This window comes from Delphinus delphis, chromosome 5 (assembly GCF_949987515.2).
Source record: "Delphinus delphis chromosome 5, mDelDel1.2, whole genome shotgun sequence".
In the NCBI taxonomy this organism is placed as follows: Eukaryota; Metazoa; Chordata; class Mammalia; order Artiodactyla; family Delphinidae; genus Delphinus; species Delphinus delphis.
Window position 1 is genome coordinate 56,832,923 of NC_082687.1, and position 20,153 is coordinate 56,853,075.

At 31.5% G+C, this 20,153-nt stretch overlaps 1 protein-coding gene across 1 annotated transcript in view; it reads left to right on the top strand.

The window, feature by feature from the left end:
* TECRL (trans-2,3-enoyl-CoA reductase like) overlaps window positions 1-20,153 on the top strand; it is a 92,199-nt gene that overhangs the window by 26,761 nt on the left and 45,285 nt on the right. The window lies entirely within an intron of this gene.

Sequence of the window (20,153 nt, forward strand, 5' to 3'; positions counted from 1 at the left end):
ACTTTTCAATTAGTTTAGCTATAATTGTTAACATAGTGATAATGTCTATAATTATTAGGTAACAATTTTTAAGTAACTAAATTTTTAGAGCAGTTTTAGATTCACAGAAAAATTATGCAGAAAATACAGAGTTCCCATATACACCTGCCCCATAGGGGTACAGCATTCTCCACCACAAGCATACAGAGTCGTACATTTGTACACCCCCCCAAACTTACATTGACACATCATAATTACCCAAAGTCCACAGTTTGCATTAGGATTCATTTTTGGTGTTGTACATTCTGTGGATTTTGCTAAGGAGCATTTTTAATACTTTTGGATTTAGTTGAACAACATTTCTTTTCTGAAAATAGTTAAAGCTCACAATTTAATACATCAAATTGTTTAACAATACTTGAGAGTAAAATTGGTAGAACTGTTTTATTATTTTCATTATTTTCTTTCAGGAAAAATGTAGACTATTTGCTGAATACTTTTTGTGTATATGACATTATGCTAGGCATAATGAATAATCAAATGAAGATAGAAGACATCTTATTAGCCTTCAAAAAATTGCTCATGAAGAAGATTTTATATATATATATATATATATATATATATATAAAGAATATAAAAATAAAACCCAAGTAGTCAATGTATATAAAATTTATAAATATTTGGGGAAAGCTCTATTTAGAATTTTTAATAGGAACATAAAGCAGATACAGGATGAAACAGAATTATTTGAAATATGCTTAGCCAGTTTAAAATTCTTGAGGCAGGTGAGTTTTGATATTTTGCCATAAGGACATGTAGGATTTGGATATGCAGAAGAGAACCAGAAATGCATTATAGTAGAGAAAAAAGAATAAAACAAGTGAAGTGCAGAGATCTGTTGTGGATTAATTCTCTAACTTTTAGCTTGGTAATTAAATTCTCTGTATATTTATGCCAATATTTTCTAAATTATTGAAAACTCAAAATTTCTACCTTAGTACATATGTGAAAGATGTTACCCTGGTTATTTCAAGTATTTCCAGTTTATTTACATTCTAAATGCATTTGTTTTGTTAAGCTAGCAATTGAATTTCCATCCTTTGAAAGACTTAGTAATTTTATCTAGTAAAGTTTCAGAAAGTTTAGATTGTAGTAATAAGTGCGAAGACATTTAAAAAAGACTTTTTTGCTATAAAGCAGAAAGATACAACAAAATTATTTCATTTAAGTTAATAATGACAATGTAAGAATATATTATTTCTATCACTGTCTGGAAACAAGGAAGTTAGTCAAAAGCTAATGTATGTTTAGAAAGAATGTGCAGTCACCTTGATGTGTGATATTATGACTATTTTTATGTTAGTTTGTATCTACATATAGACATAATTATACAGTGACTTAAAATTTTAGAACCAGTTCTACATTTATGTGGTCTAGAGCCTTTTCTAGTAATTAGGAAAGTGAGGTGTAATAGCTTGTGAAAAATCCTAGTAACATCCAGTTTCAGAACTGGACAGTTGAAAATATGATGATAATATGGTTAGTTTTAATACCTGTATCAAGACTTAAGGATTTCTTGACCCCTATTATTTTATTCACTTTTTGAAGCACAGTTCTAAACTTTATCAGCTTTAAATAAATTGTAACTTTTTCTACTTTTTCAAAATTACCTTTACTTTAAAAGTATACCCATCACTTAAAGAAAAATAAGATTCAGAAGATCTTGTATTTATTATAGTGTATTTCAAAGACGTATTGGTCTTCAGGTTTTACAAAGTACAGAAACACAAAAACATTTTTTTCTGTATCACATTACAGAGAAATATCTAGAAGTGAATTAAATTGGACATTATGCTTAATGCATTTGCCAAACGGTGAAAGGAAATAAAAAAATATTGCTAAATCTAACAATATGTGACTGTATATATAATGGTAAAAAAAATTATGTGTTGATTGCCTTAATATTTCATGTTTTTAGCATATTTTAAGATTGACCAATATTGAATACTTTGTTCAAATTCATAAATTATTTTAACATAAAAATATATATTATATATGTAGTTTTATATCTACAGTTGTTTTATAACTACAGTTTTGTAACAGTAAGGTTTTTACAGTTACTTCTTTACTTTTTGACACCAAATCATTTTTTATTAAGATGTTTTGGATGATGTTTATTTTTAGGCCGTGGAGTTATAATAGGAATTGTTAATCTTGTAAAGAAAAGAAAATAATATATATATATATATATATAACTCTTATCAGAAGACTAGGTTTCCTGAGGGGAAAATTCTCTCTACATGTCATTTATCTCTATCCTTTCTTCTCTTAGGTGTTCTGACTAAACTTGATTTCTTGTCTTCCTCCTATTTCTCTGACTTGTGTTAGTGTAACATTTTTCTTAGCTCTATTTTAGAACTTTCTTTACTCTGATTTTTCTTGTCCTATAAAATGACTATCTTATGCTCTTCTAAGGCTCATAATTTTTCAGTTCTGCTTTGTTATGAGTCATATTTTAGATTACCTTGGTGACACCATAACAATCAGACTGGTGAAGAGGTGGAAAGGGGAGGAAACTACAGTCATAATATTAGCTGTTAAGGCAAAAGGGAAAGAGCAATGGTTTTCATGAAAAAGAGATAAAATTATAGATTATATATATGCATACACATACAAATATATACTTTGACCTATTTCTCCTCTTCTTATTTCATGTACCAAAATGGTGAAAAGCCCTCAGCTGCAAATCCTCCACTAGTCTTTCTTTATCTCCATTTATTTATTCATTAACACTTGTAATTATCATTCTTGTTTGTATCTTGAAGTCTCTCCTGGAGAGCTTCAGTGATTTTCATACTCATGTCTCTATACACCACACTCTAGTCATTCTCATCTTCTCACAAAGGTCTCACAGAAGAATTAAACCTTGCTTTGAAAACTGAGATGAAAAATAAAGAATTATACAAGTCCAGGTGACATTCTGCCTAAAACTATGTGGATCTTTTTTTAAGATTTCAGGAAACTTAAAAAAAACTTCCCGTGGGCTTCCCTGGTGGCGCAGTGGTTGAGAGTCCGCCTGCCAATGCAGGGGACACGGGTTCGTGCCCTGGTCCGGGAAGATCCCACATGCCACGGAGCAGCTGGACTCGTGAGCCACGGCTGCTGAGCCTGCGCGTCTGGAGCCTGTGCTCCACAACGCGAGAGGCCACAACAGTGAGAGGCCCGCGTACCGCAAAAAAAAAAAAAAAAAAAAAAAAATTACTGGAGATATACATTTGCTTGGATGAGCAATACACATTCTCTGGATACATACCTAACTGTTTCCATAATAAAGCAATATTATGTTTGTTTATTCAGCAATATTTGTTGAATGTTGAAAAATATTTATTGAACATTTACCATGTACTATGCATTGATGTATTCATTATTGATGTAATACATTATTGCAAAATTTACCCTCCTAATTTACAGACTCAAAACAATACTTCAGAATGTCTTTTTTCCCTTTTCTCAATAACCCTGGATATTCACAGATATCAATTTTTAGTAATTAAGGATTGGAAAAACAATTTCATTTAGTATTAGATTCCATGTATTGGATCACTAGAGAAGTTTTTCATACTCTTGTTTGTGATTTATATGTATTTTTTCTGGATATTGCCCATTCAAGGTCTTTACCCACATTTTTGTTTATTCAGATGTTTTTATTGCCTTAATAATATATGTCTTTACTAATTGGTGTACAGGCCACATTCACTGTTTTTTATTTTCTTCTGGAAAAAATAAATCTTATAAATCTAAATTTGCCAATTACATATTTCATATTTTCTGTTTTATGTAGCTTAGAATTATTTTTTTCATCCTCCAAACTTTAAAAATGTTACTGATGTTTTATTTTTACACTTGTAAGTTATGGTTTTGTTTTTTACATAAAATATTTTTGGTATCTGGAATATATCCTGGTATAAGGAATGGATATAGGATTCTCACCATTTCAATTGTCTTTGTCATTTTTAAAATTTTAGCTTCTACTCACATATTATTAATAAATTTATAGAGCTGTTTTCTCTCATATAGATATTTTATATATTTTCTTTTTTAAATATCTAAATCTTAGAAATTTAAATCTTAGAGAATTACTTCTACTTTAAAAATGTTCCCATGGTCATTTATTTTGTATCATGATTTCTCTCTTCTTTCATTCATAATTCTCAGAAGATAACTTCTTGACATCCCTTTCATTTATTTTTAGGGTTCATAAATTTGAATTCTAAACATTTTCAGGGGCATAATGCTTTACAAAATTATAATCCCAATATTTATATAAATCAGTAATATTTAATTTTTAATAGTTACCAAATATCACCCTGAATAGCACTCTTATCTTTTCACCATATAGTTTATTTTATTTTTTAAAATAAATTTATTTATTTAATTTATTTTTGGCTGCATTGGGTCTTCATTGCTGCACACAGGCTTTCTCTAGTTGTGGCGAGCAGGGGCCACTCTTTGCTGTGGTGCAGGGGCCTCTCATTGAGGTGGCCTCTCCTGTTGCGAAGCACAGGCTCTAGGAGCACGGGCTTCAGTAGCTGCAGCAAGCAGGCTCTAGCTTGTGGGCTCCAGAGCACTGGCTCAGCAGTTGTGGTGCATGGGCTCAGTTGCTCTGCGGCATGTGGAATCTTCCTGGACCAGGGCTCGAACCAATGTCCCCTGCATTGGCAGGCGGATTCCCAACAACTGTGCCGCCAGGGAAGCCCTCACCATATATTTTAATGAGTACTAGTTCTCTCTTGAAATGAGTTAGAATAAACTGTCAAATAAAGCCACACTGAAACAGCTTTTATTCATAGTACCATCTAAATGATTATAGGGTAGCATTATGCAGTATTATATAAGTATTCTGTGCATTTTAATATACAGAACTTAGGGGGTGTGTGTGTGTGTGTGTGTGTGTGTGTATGATTAGATGTTAGGGCAAGGTGTATCATCAATTGAACATATTGTTAAAATATTTATCTTTTCCACCATAGAGCTGGGAAAGTATAGAGATGTTCTAAAGTCTTTTCAGAAAATTATGAAATGCATTTGTATGAATTAAGCAATCTTTCCTGGCTAACTTATTTAGTATAGACAAAAGATTTTCAGAAACCCCAAATAATGTATATATAATACAAATATATTATGATTAACACGTTACTACTTGTTATATCTATATGTTCTTAACAAGAGAATATCTTAATTCCCTATTACAGTATCACTTGAGTCTAAAAGCCTATCTTGGTCATTTCTGGGCTGTACCTAAGTAATGTAGGAGAGTCAAAAGTAAAATGATTTAATCTAAAAAGAATATTTTACATAGACATATCTATAGTATAATTTGAGGTTGACTGTATGTTCATCAAGTAAAATTCCTATATTTTGTCATAATCCACAGTACATCATTCATCTAGCTAACTTTTAAAATTTAAGTCATTAAATTTTCTTTCACATAAAACTTCACCTTCTGTAAGATTCATGTTATTCTAGTTTACTACATTTCATTCCTCTTTATTTTGTACTTACCTACATAACCTTTCTCTATTTTCTTTGATGGCTCTAGAATCTGACTAAAATTTCACCTTCATTCGAAGTTCTGGCATTTCATTGAAAATTACACCTAAAATAATAACCATCCAGTATGCTAGTCCCAGAACTCCTTGATTTTCTGCTATTTTCACTTCCACTCTGCTTTAGCTACTTACCCCCTTATCAATACCATGAGATTTGTCATTAGTTAGAAGTTAATTTCAATATTTGAAACTCTGAACAAATCTCTTGACCATCTATTATTCTAAACATCTCTCTCTTTTGCTTCAGGACTTCCAATTTCTGGAACTCAGGGAGATACACAGTCTCTAGAACACCACCTGTCTTTGGATTTATCATCTAGCTTAACATTGATTTTTTTTTGTACTTTACCTAAATTGCTCTCTTTCTGGTTGATCCATATCAAATTCTTAGCTCCACTGTGCAATCCTCTCTCCATATCGTTTAAATAAATGAGATTTATTCCTTTACTCTCATTCTCCTTATATCTTCAGATGTTTCCTCTTTATTCTTTTATCAAGAGTATCTGATGAATCAAATGACAAAGGATTAATCTCCAAAATTTACAAGCAGCTCATGCAGCTCAATATCAAAGAAAACAAACAACCCAATCCAAAAGTGGGCAGAAGACCTAAATAGACATTTCTCCAAAGAAGATATACAGGTTGCCAACAAACACATGAAAGAATGCTCAACATCACTAATCATTAGAGAAATGCAAATCAAAACTACAATGAGATATCATCTCACACCTGTCAGAATGGCCATCATCAAAAAATCTAGAAACAATAAATGCTGGAGAGGGTATGGAGAAAAGGGAACACTCTTGCACTGCTGGTGGGAATGTAAATTGATACAGCCACTATGGAGAACAGTATGGAGGTTCCTTAAAAAACTACAAATAGAACTACCATATGACCCAGCAATTCCACTACTGGGCATATACCCTGAGAAAACCATAATTCAAAAAGAGTCATGTACCACCATGTTCATTGCAGCTCTATTTACAATAGCCAGGACATGGAAGCAACCTAAGTGTCCATCAACATGAATGGATAAAGAAGATGTGGCACATATATACAATGGTATATTACTCAGCCATAAAAAGAAACAAAATTGAGTTATTTGTAGTGAGGTGGATGGACCTAGAGTCTGTCATACAGAGTGAAGTAAGTCAGAAAGAGAAAAACAAATACCATATGCTAACACGTATATATGGAATCTAAGAGAGAAAAAAAAAAAGGTCATGAAGAACCTGGGGCAAGACGGGAATAAAGACACAGACCTACTAGAGAATGGACTTGAGGATATGGGGAGGGGGAAGGGTAAGGTGTGACAAAGTGAGAGAGTGGCATGGACATATATACATTACCAAACGTAAAATAGATAGCTAGTGGGAAGCAGCTGCATAGCACAGGGAGATCAGCTTGGCGCTTTGTCCCACCCTAGAGGGTTAGGATAGGGAGGGTGGGAGGGAGGGAGATGCAAGAGGGAAGAGATATGGGAACATATGTATATGTATAACTGATTCACTTTGTTATAAAGCCGAAACTAACACACCATTGTAAAGCAATTATATTCCAATAAAGGTGTTTAAAAAAAGAATATCTGTATAAAATAGATAACTAATAAGAACCTGCTATATAAAATAAATAAATAAAAATTTTAAAATAATAAATAAAAAAGAATATCTCAACTTACAAACCACTTCTAGCAATACCATCACTCCTTCTTCTGTCCATCACTTAGCAGTCACTTCAAAATAGTTTTCTTTGTCAGCATGCCAAAGACCTGTCTAAGGTCACTGGCAGTTTCTGTTTTGCTGAGGCGATGGATCATTTTTGGTCATGTGTAACTTGAACTCTCAGTTGCATTTGACCTAATACACCATTCTTCTCTTTGATTGTCTTCATTTGTTTGTTGATTTTAACTCTCTGCCCATTTGATTTTAAGACATTATATATGACTTTTGTCATCTCTAAAACTTCTTGTTCCCAGACTCCTTTGAGGACCGCTCATCATTTTTTGGACTCTTAAATATTCATTACTTCTCAGATTCTATTTTCAACAATTTCCCCTTTTAATTCTACATTTCTTTCTCTTATGTTATGTTCTCAACAATTCCCATGGCTTAGAAAATATCACTAATGAATAAAAGAAATCAAAACTGTCTCCTTCTTAGAACTTTCAACTGTATATTAAACAGCCAATCTGGCATCTCAATATCTTGTACATACTGCAGACACCTAAGAGCAATTCATTAGAATTTTGACACACATACCTGGGGGAATAGACTCAATCTGGAAACATTCAAGGTTTTTTCCAAGTCTTAACAATTGGTGAAAACTGAAAAGAAGTAATCTTTGGGACAATATATAATAAAATGTACTTCATATTAAATCATCTTGTGATATAAAAATGTCATTTAAAAAGTTCTAGGGTTTATTGACATGGAAGATTTTCACCTTATGAACTGTTTATCTGCCTTAGCTGAAAACTGTGTTTGGATTTCTCAGTAATTGTAGTAGTTTGATAATGAGAAGTCATATATATCCTAAGCATTTTGTTTATATTTGAAGCTATTGGGTTTGGGGAATGACAAATTAATGTAAACTTTCCTAATCCCAAAAAAGGTGAAATATCTCAATTATAAGAGCAACTATTTGTGTTTGTTTGTATATAGGTCTGGCTGTGCAGGCATGTGTACATAAAGCCATATGTAAATTCTTAGATTGTGTTCAGAAATTACAATGCGATTTTCTGAAAGGGGCCTCTGATTAATAAATAAGTGACTACTACTGAAAAAATTACCAATTTGATACCATTGGTATATTTGAAATCTGCAAATCACCGTAATTCTCATAACCACAGTTTAAGTCTTTGTAATTTTTAATCTGTAATTTTTAATCTAGATACCTGCATAGACTCCTGTTGGATACATTTTCTCATATATTGACCTACTCTAGTATCTTGTCCTTACTACCTAACTACCTCCAGCATCAGGTTCAAGCTTCTTATGGCACAGAAGATTCTCATAATGTCCTCATACTCTGCGTGTATGTGTGTATGTTCATCTTGGTGGCGGCAAAGAAAAATCTATTTAATGTATAATTTGAGGTGTGGGGTGAGGAATGTTTCCTTGGTTTTGTCCCTGTTGAAGAGCAACTGTGTTTTGACTGTGACATTATTCATACTCTATTATTTATTTGCTCTATTAGTTTCTGTAACTCTAGTGAGTTCATATATGATTGATAAATAGGAGAATTATATTAGCATAGTGTGAAATTTACAATTGTTCTTACACATTTTTTATGAGCATGATCACTTTGCACCACTGAGAAACAGTAACTTACTGCAAAGTAAATAACATGAACACATGAAGAAGATGTAGGCAAATAGACACTGTATCACAGTATTTATTTCTTACCTGGCTCAATTTGCCCATGCACTCTGTCTTGGAAATGATTACAATCTATTTCCCCCTTATCTTTGTTAATTTCAGCAGTCACAAATCTTTCTTACACACATCACATCTTTCAATTAGTTGTTAAGAGTTTTTGATTATTTGCATGCATTATCTCGTTTAAGTCTCAAAACATCCCTAAGAGTTAGATAACTTTGTTATCCCTCCTCTATTTGTTTTCAAAAAATTTTGCTTAACATACGAGAAAAATAGGATTCAGAAAGATAACTTGCTCAAGATAAATAAGACAACTAGTAGATTATAGTCTCAAGATTTAAACCCAGTCAATGTCCACAGATTTTGCAATTAACTAGTAACAAGACACTGATTCATTATACAGGGAAAAGGATTTATTATAAATAACTGATATTACATTTTATTAAAACTATGGTGCATATCTTCTGCCAATTATTCTTCAATAAGAGGCCATGTGTTTATTCAAATCTTATAAATTCACACATTCCTCTGTGCCAGGTAATCTTCTAATCTCCCTATATAGTGGTAATACAAATGACTATAGCTACCTATCCTCATGATGTTGCACAACAGTAAGGAGGAATGTATACTAAGCATCTTAATAGCTACATAAAATCATTTCAGATAGAAAGATCAAAAAGCAAGGTAATGGGAAAAAGTAACTGGGAAGTAGTACTGGGGTCTGCTCATTCTGATAGTATAAGGGAAACCAGGGAAGTGATAGCATCAGAGGAAAACCATTCAAAAACTCAGATTCAGACACAGAGAATGGAATAGTTGAATACAACAAGGTTTAGCATTTTCTAAGTAGTGAAGTAGTTAAGATAATTGATTAGGTGTGATTACAATTATGGATACTAGAATTGAGCCTAGAGAAAAATTTAAATGTGGGAAAAATAAAAAAACTTATCATAGTGAAAATAGTAAGATAATTTTTGGGAAGTCCTTGGAGAATCAAAAATTATCTGAGCTAGAAATACTAACTTAATTAAATAGGAAGGAATGGTAGTGATGATGAGGAAGTAGGAGGTTGGAAATATGTGTTTTGGAGGCAATGCATTTATTGGTGAGCATGAGACTCTGGGAAAGAGTGAGAGAGTAGACAGAGAATATTTGGATGAGTAGATCAAGGCACTAAAGGACAGGGAATTTAAGTGATATTAAAATCACCTACAATGGTACAATGGTAAATGAATAGTGGTAGAGAGGTTGCTCTGAGTTAAGTCCTCAGTGACTTAGATGGAAATACCTGTGGATCATAGATGTCAACAAGAAGAAATAATGCTAAGTAGTAAAGTGTGTTGATAGGCATTACCTGAGGAGAATGGGGAAAAATGTTTTGGATTTAACAGCAAGGAGGATTCCTAATATACTTTTAGGCACACAATTGGGTTTGGCATAAAGAATAAATACCAGTTGAAGAAGATGCAGAAAAGTTTTACATTAAAGTAAGAAGATTGAGGGATTTTTTGAGTAGAAGTTGTTGATTTAAAAGTTGTTGCTGATGACAGACTATAAATGCCCTGAAGTACATTGGAGGAGTCTGAGAAAACATGGATAGGTGGACAGTTAGGTCTGATTAGTTGTTGTACAAAGCCAAATTGGGAGAAGTATCACTCTGATATTGGATGCTCTGAGACACTTGAACAACTAAATGATATCTAAAGTAAATGGGAGTATAGGCATGATGATCAATCCTGGTGGTGTCTTAGAAGTATGGTGGGTAATTACGTGAACAAACTGGTTATAAACTTAAACCAGGGAAGACAAAGAAATAGTTCAGTTGTGCTCTGTATGCTCTTCTTCCTGTCCCACATTTTCTTGCTTTGTGCCCTGTATTTTACTGTGAAATTGGCTTGTTACTTTATGTCTCTTGCTTTCATACTCTTTATTTTATAGATCTGAATATTTGTTTATGCAGCTTTTAAATATTTTTAGAACCATGTCTGTTTTCCTACAGAAGGCTTGCCTTGTGGTTGCAGATTATACAGCATTATAACACTTTGTCTTTCTTACTTGAGAACTTTGTAATAGCAAACTCTCTAGCAGATGCATTTTCTTTTCAAGGTCAGCAAAATTTATACACATTGGTTGATGCTGGTTTGAGTGTTAAAACTTGTTGTTATTGGGTATAAGATAGGAAATTGTCCTCTTATTTTTCAGATACATAAACACTATCACACATATTTTTACTGGTTTCCTTGATTCCATTTTAGCGTTTTCACTTAATTGCGTAGGCGGCATTTATGGTGTACAGGGAATAAAATGGTTCATTTATTTCTAGTGAAGTACTATAAGGAAGGAATCATTTCTCACAAATAAAACAACTGATTCAACAATATTAAATCACCAGAAAGTATTGTAGTACATCAAGGAAGGGTTTTGTATGATACTTGGTGTTTATTTCCAATGAGAAAAGAAACAGAAATCATGTGTTTGCCCATTTGTTCAGGCTTTTAGGCTTTTACTGTTTGGAAAGAGTATAAAAGTACTACTAAAGCAATGTAGCTAAAGTGATAATTCAACGTACACAGGACATTCTGTAATGCTACCGTGTTTCCTATTTAGCATTCCATGGCCTGGTCAATATTTCCTGTCCCTTAATTCTGTTTTGTACACATGAGAACTTCCCATTGGAGCAGGGCTTTTGCTGGACAGGAAAGGAGAAAGTTGTGTACATCTCTGGATGCCAGAATAAGGAAAATAGTTTGCCATTATTAAGAAAAAGTTTGGATTCCCAGATGTACAAAATTTTACTAATAAAACTGCTCAAAAAATTTTAAAAACCTTTTATCAAAATCTGAGATTAACTACTACTTTTTACATCCTTCTTAAATTTTATAAGGTATTCAGAATGCTTAAATCCAAAGAATACTTTCCACTTTGTACATTATTGCTGTCCAGTATTTTGTTTTTGTATATGAATGTAAATTATTACTTATTTATCATTATTAATTTATATATTCAAATTATATAGATATTCTGCTATCTTATATAAAACATCTACTTATGTGCTAGTTTCTTTGCTCAATATTGTTTAGTTTATCTCATCTCAGTCCTAGAATCAATTTCTTTTTCTCAAAGTTGATCCTTTGGATGTTCATCTACTAACAGACAACAAGGATCTATTAATGGTAAGATTTGTCAGTCTAACTAATAATGTTACTATTTTATATTTCCTTTAAAAAATACTCCATTTGGAAGCTATTTGGACAATATCTCTTGTTGCCATCATTTTGAAATCTGTTCTCAGTCTAATTGCCCTTCATGAAATTTGAAAATATCAAAAAATGTGAGGTAATTAAAGACTGGATAAAATTGTATGTCTCCAGAGATTTACTTTTGCTTCTTCAGGCAGTAGGGCTGGACTTTGGAACTTACAGATCCCTTGAATCCAAACAAGTATTAAGATGATTCAAAATTCAGCTTCATTCTTTGTGAGAACTTGTGTTTCTGATTTGTCCTTATTTTGTGATACCGGTTGAAAAAGTGGGCTTTTACTAGGAATTTTCCTTCTTGATTGAGAATAAAATCTGCTTTTCTGTTTTCTCAGGCTTGTGAGTCTGTGGAAAGCCTTGCTCAGCTGTCTTTCAATATAAGCAGATATCCTGAGAGGAATGTGGCTTCAGTTGCTGGGCTCAGCTTTCTGGGATTCCCTTTCTCCCAGATATTAGCTTCATAATACTTCATTTTTGTTATTAACTCTATGAAGATTTTGATAAAATATTTTGCCATACTTTCTTAGTTGTCCTCAATAGGAAGAATTGGGTAGAACATATAGTTTACTATTGCAGTTAATGGAATTCTTTGCATATGCTTAAGGATGTCTAATGTATGGATTATCATTCAATTTTCTATTTCTTTTAATGTTTTTTATATTCTCTTATTCCTTTTAATTTTCTTCTTCTTGAGTAATTTCTTCTGGTTCATCTTCCAATTGACAAATTCTCTCTTCTGCCTCGTAGTATTGACTATACCATCATTCCATTACATTTTTATTACTATAAAATTAACTGTTTGTTTTCTATAAATTTTATTTGGTATTTTATCAAATAAAACTCTAAGTGTTTATAGTGCCATATACTTTTCTCATGTTTTTGATTCCTTATTTTACATCTTTACTCATTTTTTAATAAATTTAGGTGATTAAGTTTATGAGACACTTTACATATCTGATGCTCTCTGGACTTAATCTTGGTCTTTGATCATTTATTGTATTATATGCTGCATTTCAAATGTTAATTTTAAAAAGTACTGATGATTGAGTATATTAATTTGACTATTCATATCATAAACATACCTTGGAAGATTTATTTATTATCAGTGTGAATACACTGAATCATGATCATGGAAATATAGTTTCCAATCAAATGCAATCATTGACTATGGAAAGTCACAAAACTATTTATCCCTAAATGGAATCCATCAGCTTTGTTATCTGCTATTTTAATTTGTTATTTTTAGGGAAATAACATATTTTCTACAAAGTTACATTTACTTCAGTGCATGTATTGAAGATACACACACATATTGGAAGGTAAATGATTCAATGTATCTTTTTAATTTTCCACATATATTTCTCACCTGACCTTTCCTATTTTCTTCTAATTAGTTATATATTATGTGTTAATAAAGTCTCTGCCCATGAAATACTCCCATGCTTTTCCAGTATTCAGTCACTTCAGGCTTCTCTGAATTCCAATGTCTCTTAAAAATGACATTGTAAAATATGTTATGTGCATCATTCTGAGTCATCAGTTGTTCTTTTTAATTTATAAAATACTGAAGAATGGTAATCATGCCATATAGATTCTTATCGTGTATAAGTGGGCACTTACTATGTATTAAATATAATTTATAACATTGCAGTGCATTTCAATTCCTGCATAAACAAGAAGACACAGATAGGGCTTCCCTGGTGGCACAGTGGTTGAGAGTCCACCTGCCGATGCAGGGGATGTGGGTTCGTGCCCTGGTCCGGGAAGATCCCACATGCCACGGAACGGCTGGACCCGTGAGCCATGGCTGCTGAGCCTGCACATTCAGAGCCTGTGCTCTGCAGCAGGAGAGGCCACAACAGTGAGAGGCCCGTGTACCGCAAAAAAAAAAAAAAAAAAAAAAAAAAAAAGACACAGGTAAATGATCATATATTTGGCAAACTTGCAATAAATTTCCATCCAGAGAGAGTCCACAGATTATGCAATACAAACAGTGATATGCCATTTAAACCATTTATAACTGACATGATTCTTTTGTCCTTTAAATTTGCTACTGAAATGTTTCAATTTCAAAGACATTAATATGCATAACAGAAAAAAAGATAAGAGGAAACAAGAATTTACTTCAAAATTTATAGCAGCATTATTTACAGTTGCCAAGATATGCAAGCAACCTAAGTGTCCATCAACAAATGAATGGATAAAGAAGATGTGATATAGATATATGCAATGGACTAATACTCATCTATAGAAACGAATGAAAATTTGCCATATGCAGCAACATGGATGGAATTGGAGGGTATTATGCTAAGTGAAATAAGCCAAACAGAGAAAGAAAAGTACTGTATGATATCACTTATCTGTGGAATCTAAAAACATACAACAAACTAGTAAATATAACTAAAAGGAAGCAGACTCACAGATATGGAGAGCAAACTAGTGGTTACCAGTGGGGAGACAGAAAGGGAGAGGATCAACATAGCGGTAGAGGATTAAGAGGTAAAAACTATTATATATAAAATAAGCTACAAGGATTTATTGTACAACACAGGGAATATAGCCAATATTTTATAATAACTATCAATAGAGTACAACCTTTAAAAATTGCAAATCACTATATTGTACATTTGTATATAATATTGTACATCAACTATATGTCAATAAGAAATAAATAAATAAAATGAAAGTCCCAGTTAAGGCTTAGAACAATCAAGGGATTGAGGAATAAGAGTGGCTACATATATTCATTTTCCTGTCCTTCACTTATTGCTTTCCTTTTACTACTCTTTGACATGCTATTTACTGATTTAAAAGAATCAGAAAAAAAATAAAACACGGTATATTAGAAAGTTTAGTAAATTGAGAATTGAGAGTCTTGGGTGCTAGACCAGACTTAACCATTAAATCATTGATTTAATTTAGGCAAATAATTTCATCATACTTGGCCTTATCTTTTTCATTGTTATGATTAATAGTAGATATATCTTGAAGAATTTTACAGTATGAATATTCTATGATGAAAAATTTTATGTCTGCTTATTATACATACAAGCATTATGCATGTTATGTAGTTTATGCTTATTATGCCAATTATTTTTCTTAATTTAATTTACCTTAAGCAAGGATTAAAAATATATATTATTAGGATGATTGACAAAACCTGATACAAAGTTTCAGGTATTCATTTTTTAATAATACAGAATTATTAATAAATGCTTTTTTGAGAAGTGATATGTATCTTAAAAGTTTTTCAGTCCACCTCCCCACAAAATAGAGGAATTTATGCTACATTACCTTTTAAATATTCACATTACACATATCTATGAGAGGAAGCCAGTGGTTAACCACTTTCAGTGAAATTCTTACCTTGCACAAATACTCTTTCTTCCAGTTAACCCTAAAGGTGTTTTTAATAGTCCTTGTTTTTATTCTGCTTAATAATTTTTCAGTATTTAAAAATTACTTTCATTTTCCCCTAAATCTTTTTCTTTAGATAAAATATATACAATGTTTCAGAATCACCTCATGAAAAGCAGCATTTCAAGACCAATCATCATGCTTGATGTTTTCAACAAATGGCCTCTTGCCTGTTATCTTTTCTTCAAAGTGCTGTGTATAGATGTATGTTCAAAACTCAGATCTGGTGTCATAGAATTTAAGCACAGGAGACTACTACCATCCCTCTTCTGGAAAATTAATTTCTTTATTTTACCTCATGCTTATAGTTCCTTTAATTTATTTCTCATTACACTCTGGTTTTATTTGCTTGCCTTACAAGGTTATCTTGAAATGGGATGCCATTTGAAATGCACTTAGCAGCTACTGGTTCACAATTGTTTTTCAATTACACTTGCAGTTATTTTAGTTCATTTCAGGAAATCATTTTAGATTAAATCAAGTTGATTTCATAAGTTTTAGAGATTTTTTAAAAAAATGTTTCTTTCCTATAGGATTTTAATGGTCTTCTAATTATGTTTATTTTAGCATTTATAGTATTACTGTCATTTTCTGGGGTAAGAAAAAAGTCTATTGAAGGTGAAATGCAGTGTTCTATGCTCAGAAATTTACCATGAAAACCTCTTCATCAAATATTGATGATATCCTTCCTTTATTAATTTTCATATAGGGAATATCATTAAGAGATTTTGCATTATATTAACTTTTAGTACATATTCACATTATGCCAGACTTTATTATTCCAGATAGAATTCTAAATGGTTCTTTTGTATTAATGTCTTGTTATTCATCTATTCATATAACTATTTTTTCCATTTTTTATATTTTTAACCTTAAAATGAATCTGCATTGTTTTATACATATATACACATAGTCCTTTTATATGTACTTGTATTTGAAAAAAGTTAATATATAAAATATTTATATTACATATAAACACATTAATTATATATAGTTCACTTTTCAAATGGGTTATTGAAAATAACAATTAATACACTTTAAATTTATGATGCTACATTTTTGAGGCTTTATTACCTAAAGGTTTTGTTGACATGTCACATATTTATTTTTCTGAACATTTCAAATGTATTTCCTAATATCCTGTATATATCAATTATTTAGAAAATATGGGCCTTCTTTGCTTCTTCCTCTCTGGAACTGTCATCTCCCAGATTAACTCTGACTGCAACACTTGTATCTAGTGGTAGGTCACAGTGAACAACCCAGACAAATTCACTTGTTTTCTCCTACATGCAGTTATGGAATTTTGAGGCACTGAGCTGAGCCGCATAGAAACTTGTACAACATTGTTTTATCTTACTTATGCTAAATTCTTGAACACAGCCAGCTCTGCATAGCATATTCTTAAGAACTGCATTCTATTTCTCTTTACTCTTCATCCCATCTCACCGCACCAGCCACAAAGAACCCAAGATGTAAACAACAAAAATAAATCACTGCTTTCTTTCCCCAAACGTCTCTGTGGTCCGCTATGAATATTCCACCATGTTAATTAAGTGGTTTCTTTAATTAATCCTTAACTGTTCTCAGAATTTCTCCCTCCTAGTAGGACTGGTGATCAAGAAAATGGTAGAGGTTAGGGGGCAAGTTTTACCTAGAGTCTTATGTAAGGGAGTCAAGTTCTAGGTCATGAAGGATACTAATTATTTCTGAAAAGTTCCTATAGTATTTTTTCTTCTAAATTTCTCCTCTTTCAGTATTAATATGACACATATGTTTCATTTAAGTATTCAATACCATGTGTAATCAAGAACTAACAAGAATAATTTTAATACCTTATAAACTATACCACACTAAATAATTTAATCTATGCATGCTTTAGTCTGTATGTTGTAACTACTAATTGGCTCTATATTTTCATATACACAAAGATAGAACACATGCCATCAGTGAGTCAAGAATAAAATATTTCTCTATTGCTGACTTTTGTCATTTCTAAAATTGAATACCTGGAAATATGAATGGTGCATTTCAGTTAAAATTTATACTGTTGATCAATATTCTATAAGAGGAATTCCAATCATAATAAAATGATGGCAGTCAACATGTTCTTAGGTACATCTTGGCATATGTACTTGAGTGTATGTAGCTTATAACATATTTTAGATGATTTATGTCCAATATAATTATATTATTGCCCTCTTCCTTTATGTTTCAAAATTTTAAAACAAATCTTTTTGAAGAAAGAAAATGTTCAAACCTTTAAATCTATTTTATTTATCTTACAGGATTTAATTCAATCACTGATGCCAATTTTTATAAAAAACTCTATAATACAGAGCTTTAGGAAATGTATTTTATTTTATAATAAAATACAATATATATATATTAGATCCATATTATTCAGAATAAAGAATGAACATTAATCTTATAAAAACACAAATGTATCTCTATAATTTAAGTTATTGAAACAAAAATTCAAGAAACAATACTGAACCTGTCTATCCAGCGTTTATCCTAATATATGACAACCAGTGCCATGACAATCCATTTCTGCTTTATTCTATTCTACTCCTTTATATAATGCTGAGAATAACATTAATTCTATTTTTCAACTTACTAATGGATCACAAGCAGTTTAGAAAACCCTATCTTACTAAAATAAATATATTTGAATTACATGCAGACATTACTTATTTAGGATGTTACTACATAGTGATATGAACACTTCCATTCATCAAGGATAGAATGCGAAGTCATGCCTAGAATATGACAGGAGTTACACAAGTCAAGTTCAATACCTTAAGTAATTTAAGATACTGGCAGATGCATTAGATCTACTACACAGTCATAATTCAGCTGTGAGCCAGTTGTCCAAATTCAAATGTACTCAGCATTATAAATAATATTCTAGACCATTCATATATGCTAAAAAACCTTGTACAACATGGGTCCTTTATCCCTTATAAACTGTCTTTTTCTCTGCTGTTCTTCCAGCCTATTCCATCTCACCCCAACAATCACAGAGCATTTCAGAAAATGTATGCTTTGCTCTTTGAAAAGATGACTGAAACTAATCTATAGCTTTAATAGGCAGTTATTAATTCTCTTTCACTAGGACACAGTATTCAAAGATCACAACCATTAAGTGCCGGGTTTATTTCATAAGTAGATTTATAGTTTATCCTTGTTGAGAGAGTTGGAAGGACATGGTTTTCCCTGAAGGTGTTTAGAGCTTCTGACTCCTCTGACTGATCATTGTGGATTCAGCCAGTATTGATTCATCTAGTTCATAGACATATCTATTTGCCTAAAATGATAGAGTAAGTTTTGCGTTGGCATTTCCACCATTAAAGGCATCATAAAGTGCTATTAAAAATGATGTTTTACATGAATATTGTTAAAATGGACAGAACTTGACAGCTTATGCACACTAATCATAAGTGCTCAATGACTATTTGTCAAATATAAATGGAATGTTATAAGTTTTGTCTTTTCTTCAATATCCATAATTGGAAACAATTAAAACTGTAGACATCTCTTTGCATTTGTTTCCATTATGCTTCTTTGGCAGCAGATTTTCAGTATGAATAATAAAGATAGCTATTTATAAATGCTTTTCAACAGATGATGTTAACATGCATTTCAGAACAACAAATGGCTATATAAATAATAACAATTATTAGTAAATACAAAACAAAAATAAAGTCTCTTTACCTGCATATTTTCTAATTAAAAAGAATCAAATGTCAGAGTTAAATGTCTGTGTCTTCCTCATTTGCCTTGCTATTACTAAATTTTGTTTAGATATAATCCTAAATAGCTTTTAACTTGTGATTACAAGTTTTGACTTATGAGTTTTTTGTCCATGAGAACTTGCATGTATAGTTGTCTTTTTGCAGTAAATTTAGAAAGAATTGATCCCAATAGTCTAGTTATGCCATGTTATCATTAATTACTCTGAAACTTTAGAAAGTAATGTTTTGAGAATGAAATAACAACTGTGGAATATTCTTTTGATGATTTCTTCTTTTATTTTTTATTAACTGAATGTGCTTAAAATTGTACTTCAAAGTTAAGAATTAAATTTTCAATAGAGACTTTAAAATAGTAACATAGAATTCATTTTAAGAGAAAATAATTATATTCTGGTAATTGTGAACCAACATTTTTTTTATGGCAGTGTGTAATAAAGGTATTTTGATTTTCCTAACCAGATAGAATTTTTAGTAATCTATGTATTACTAATAGTAGTATAAGTAGAAGATACTAAAGTGATGATTCTGCTATAATTAATATGCCCATAATACTAAAAGTCGATGGTATATATTATTCTGATAGAGTGTCTTACTCCTGATAGAGAAAATAACTCACTTTCACATGCTAATGTTAAATAAATCTTAAATGAAGTCAGAGTTCTCCAGTTTTAATTGAAGATGTTTAAGATTATTTTTTGAAGAATAATTTTCGAAAAGCACACAAGTCATAGGTCACTTATTTTAGAACATGTCCAC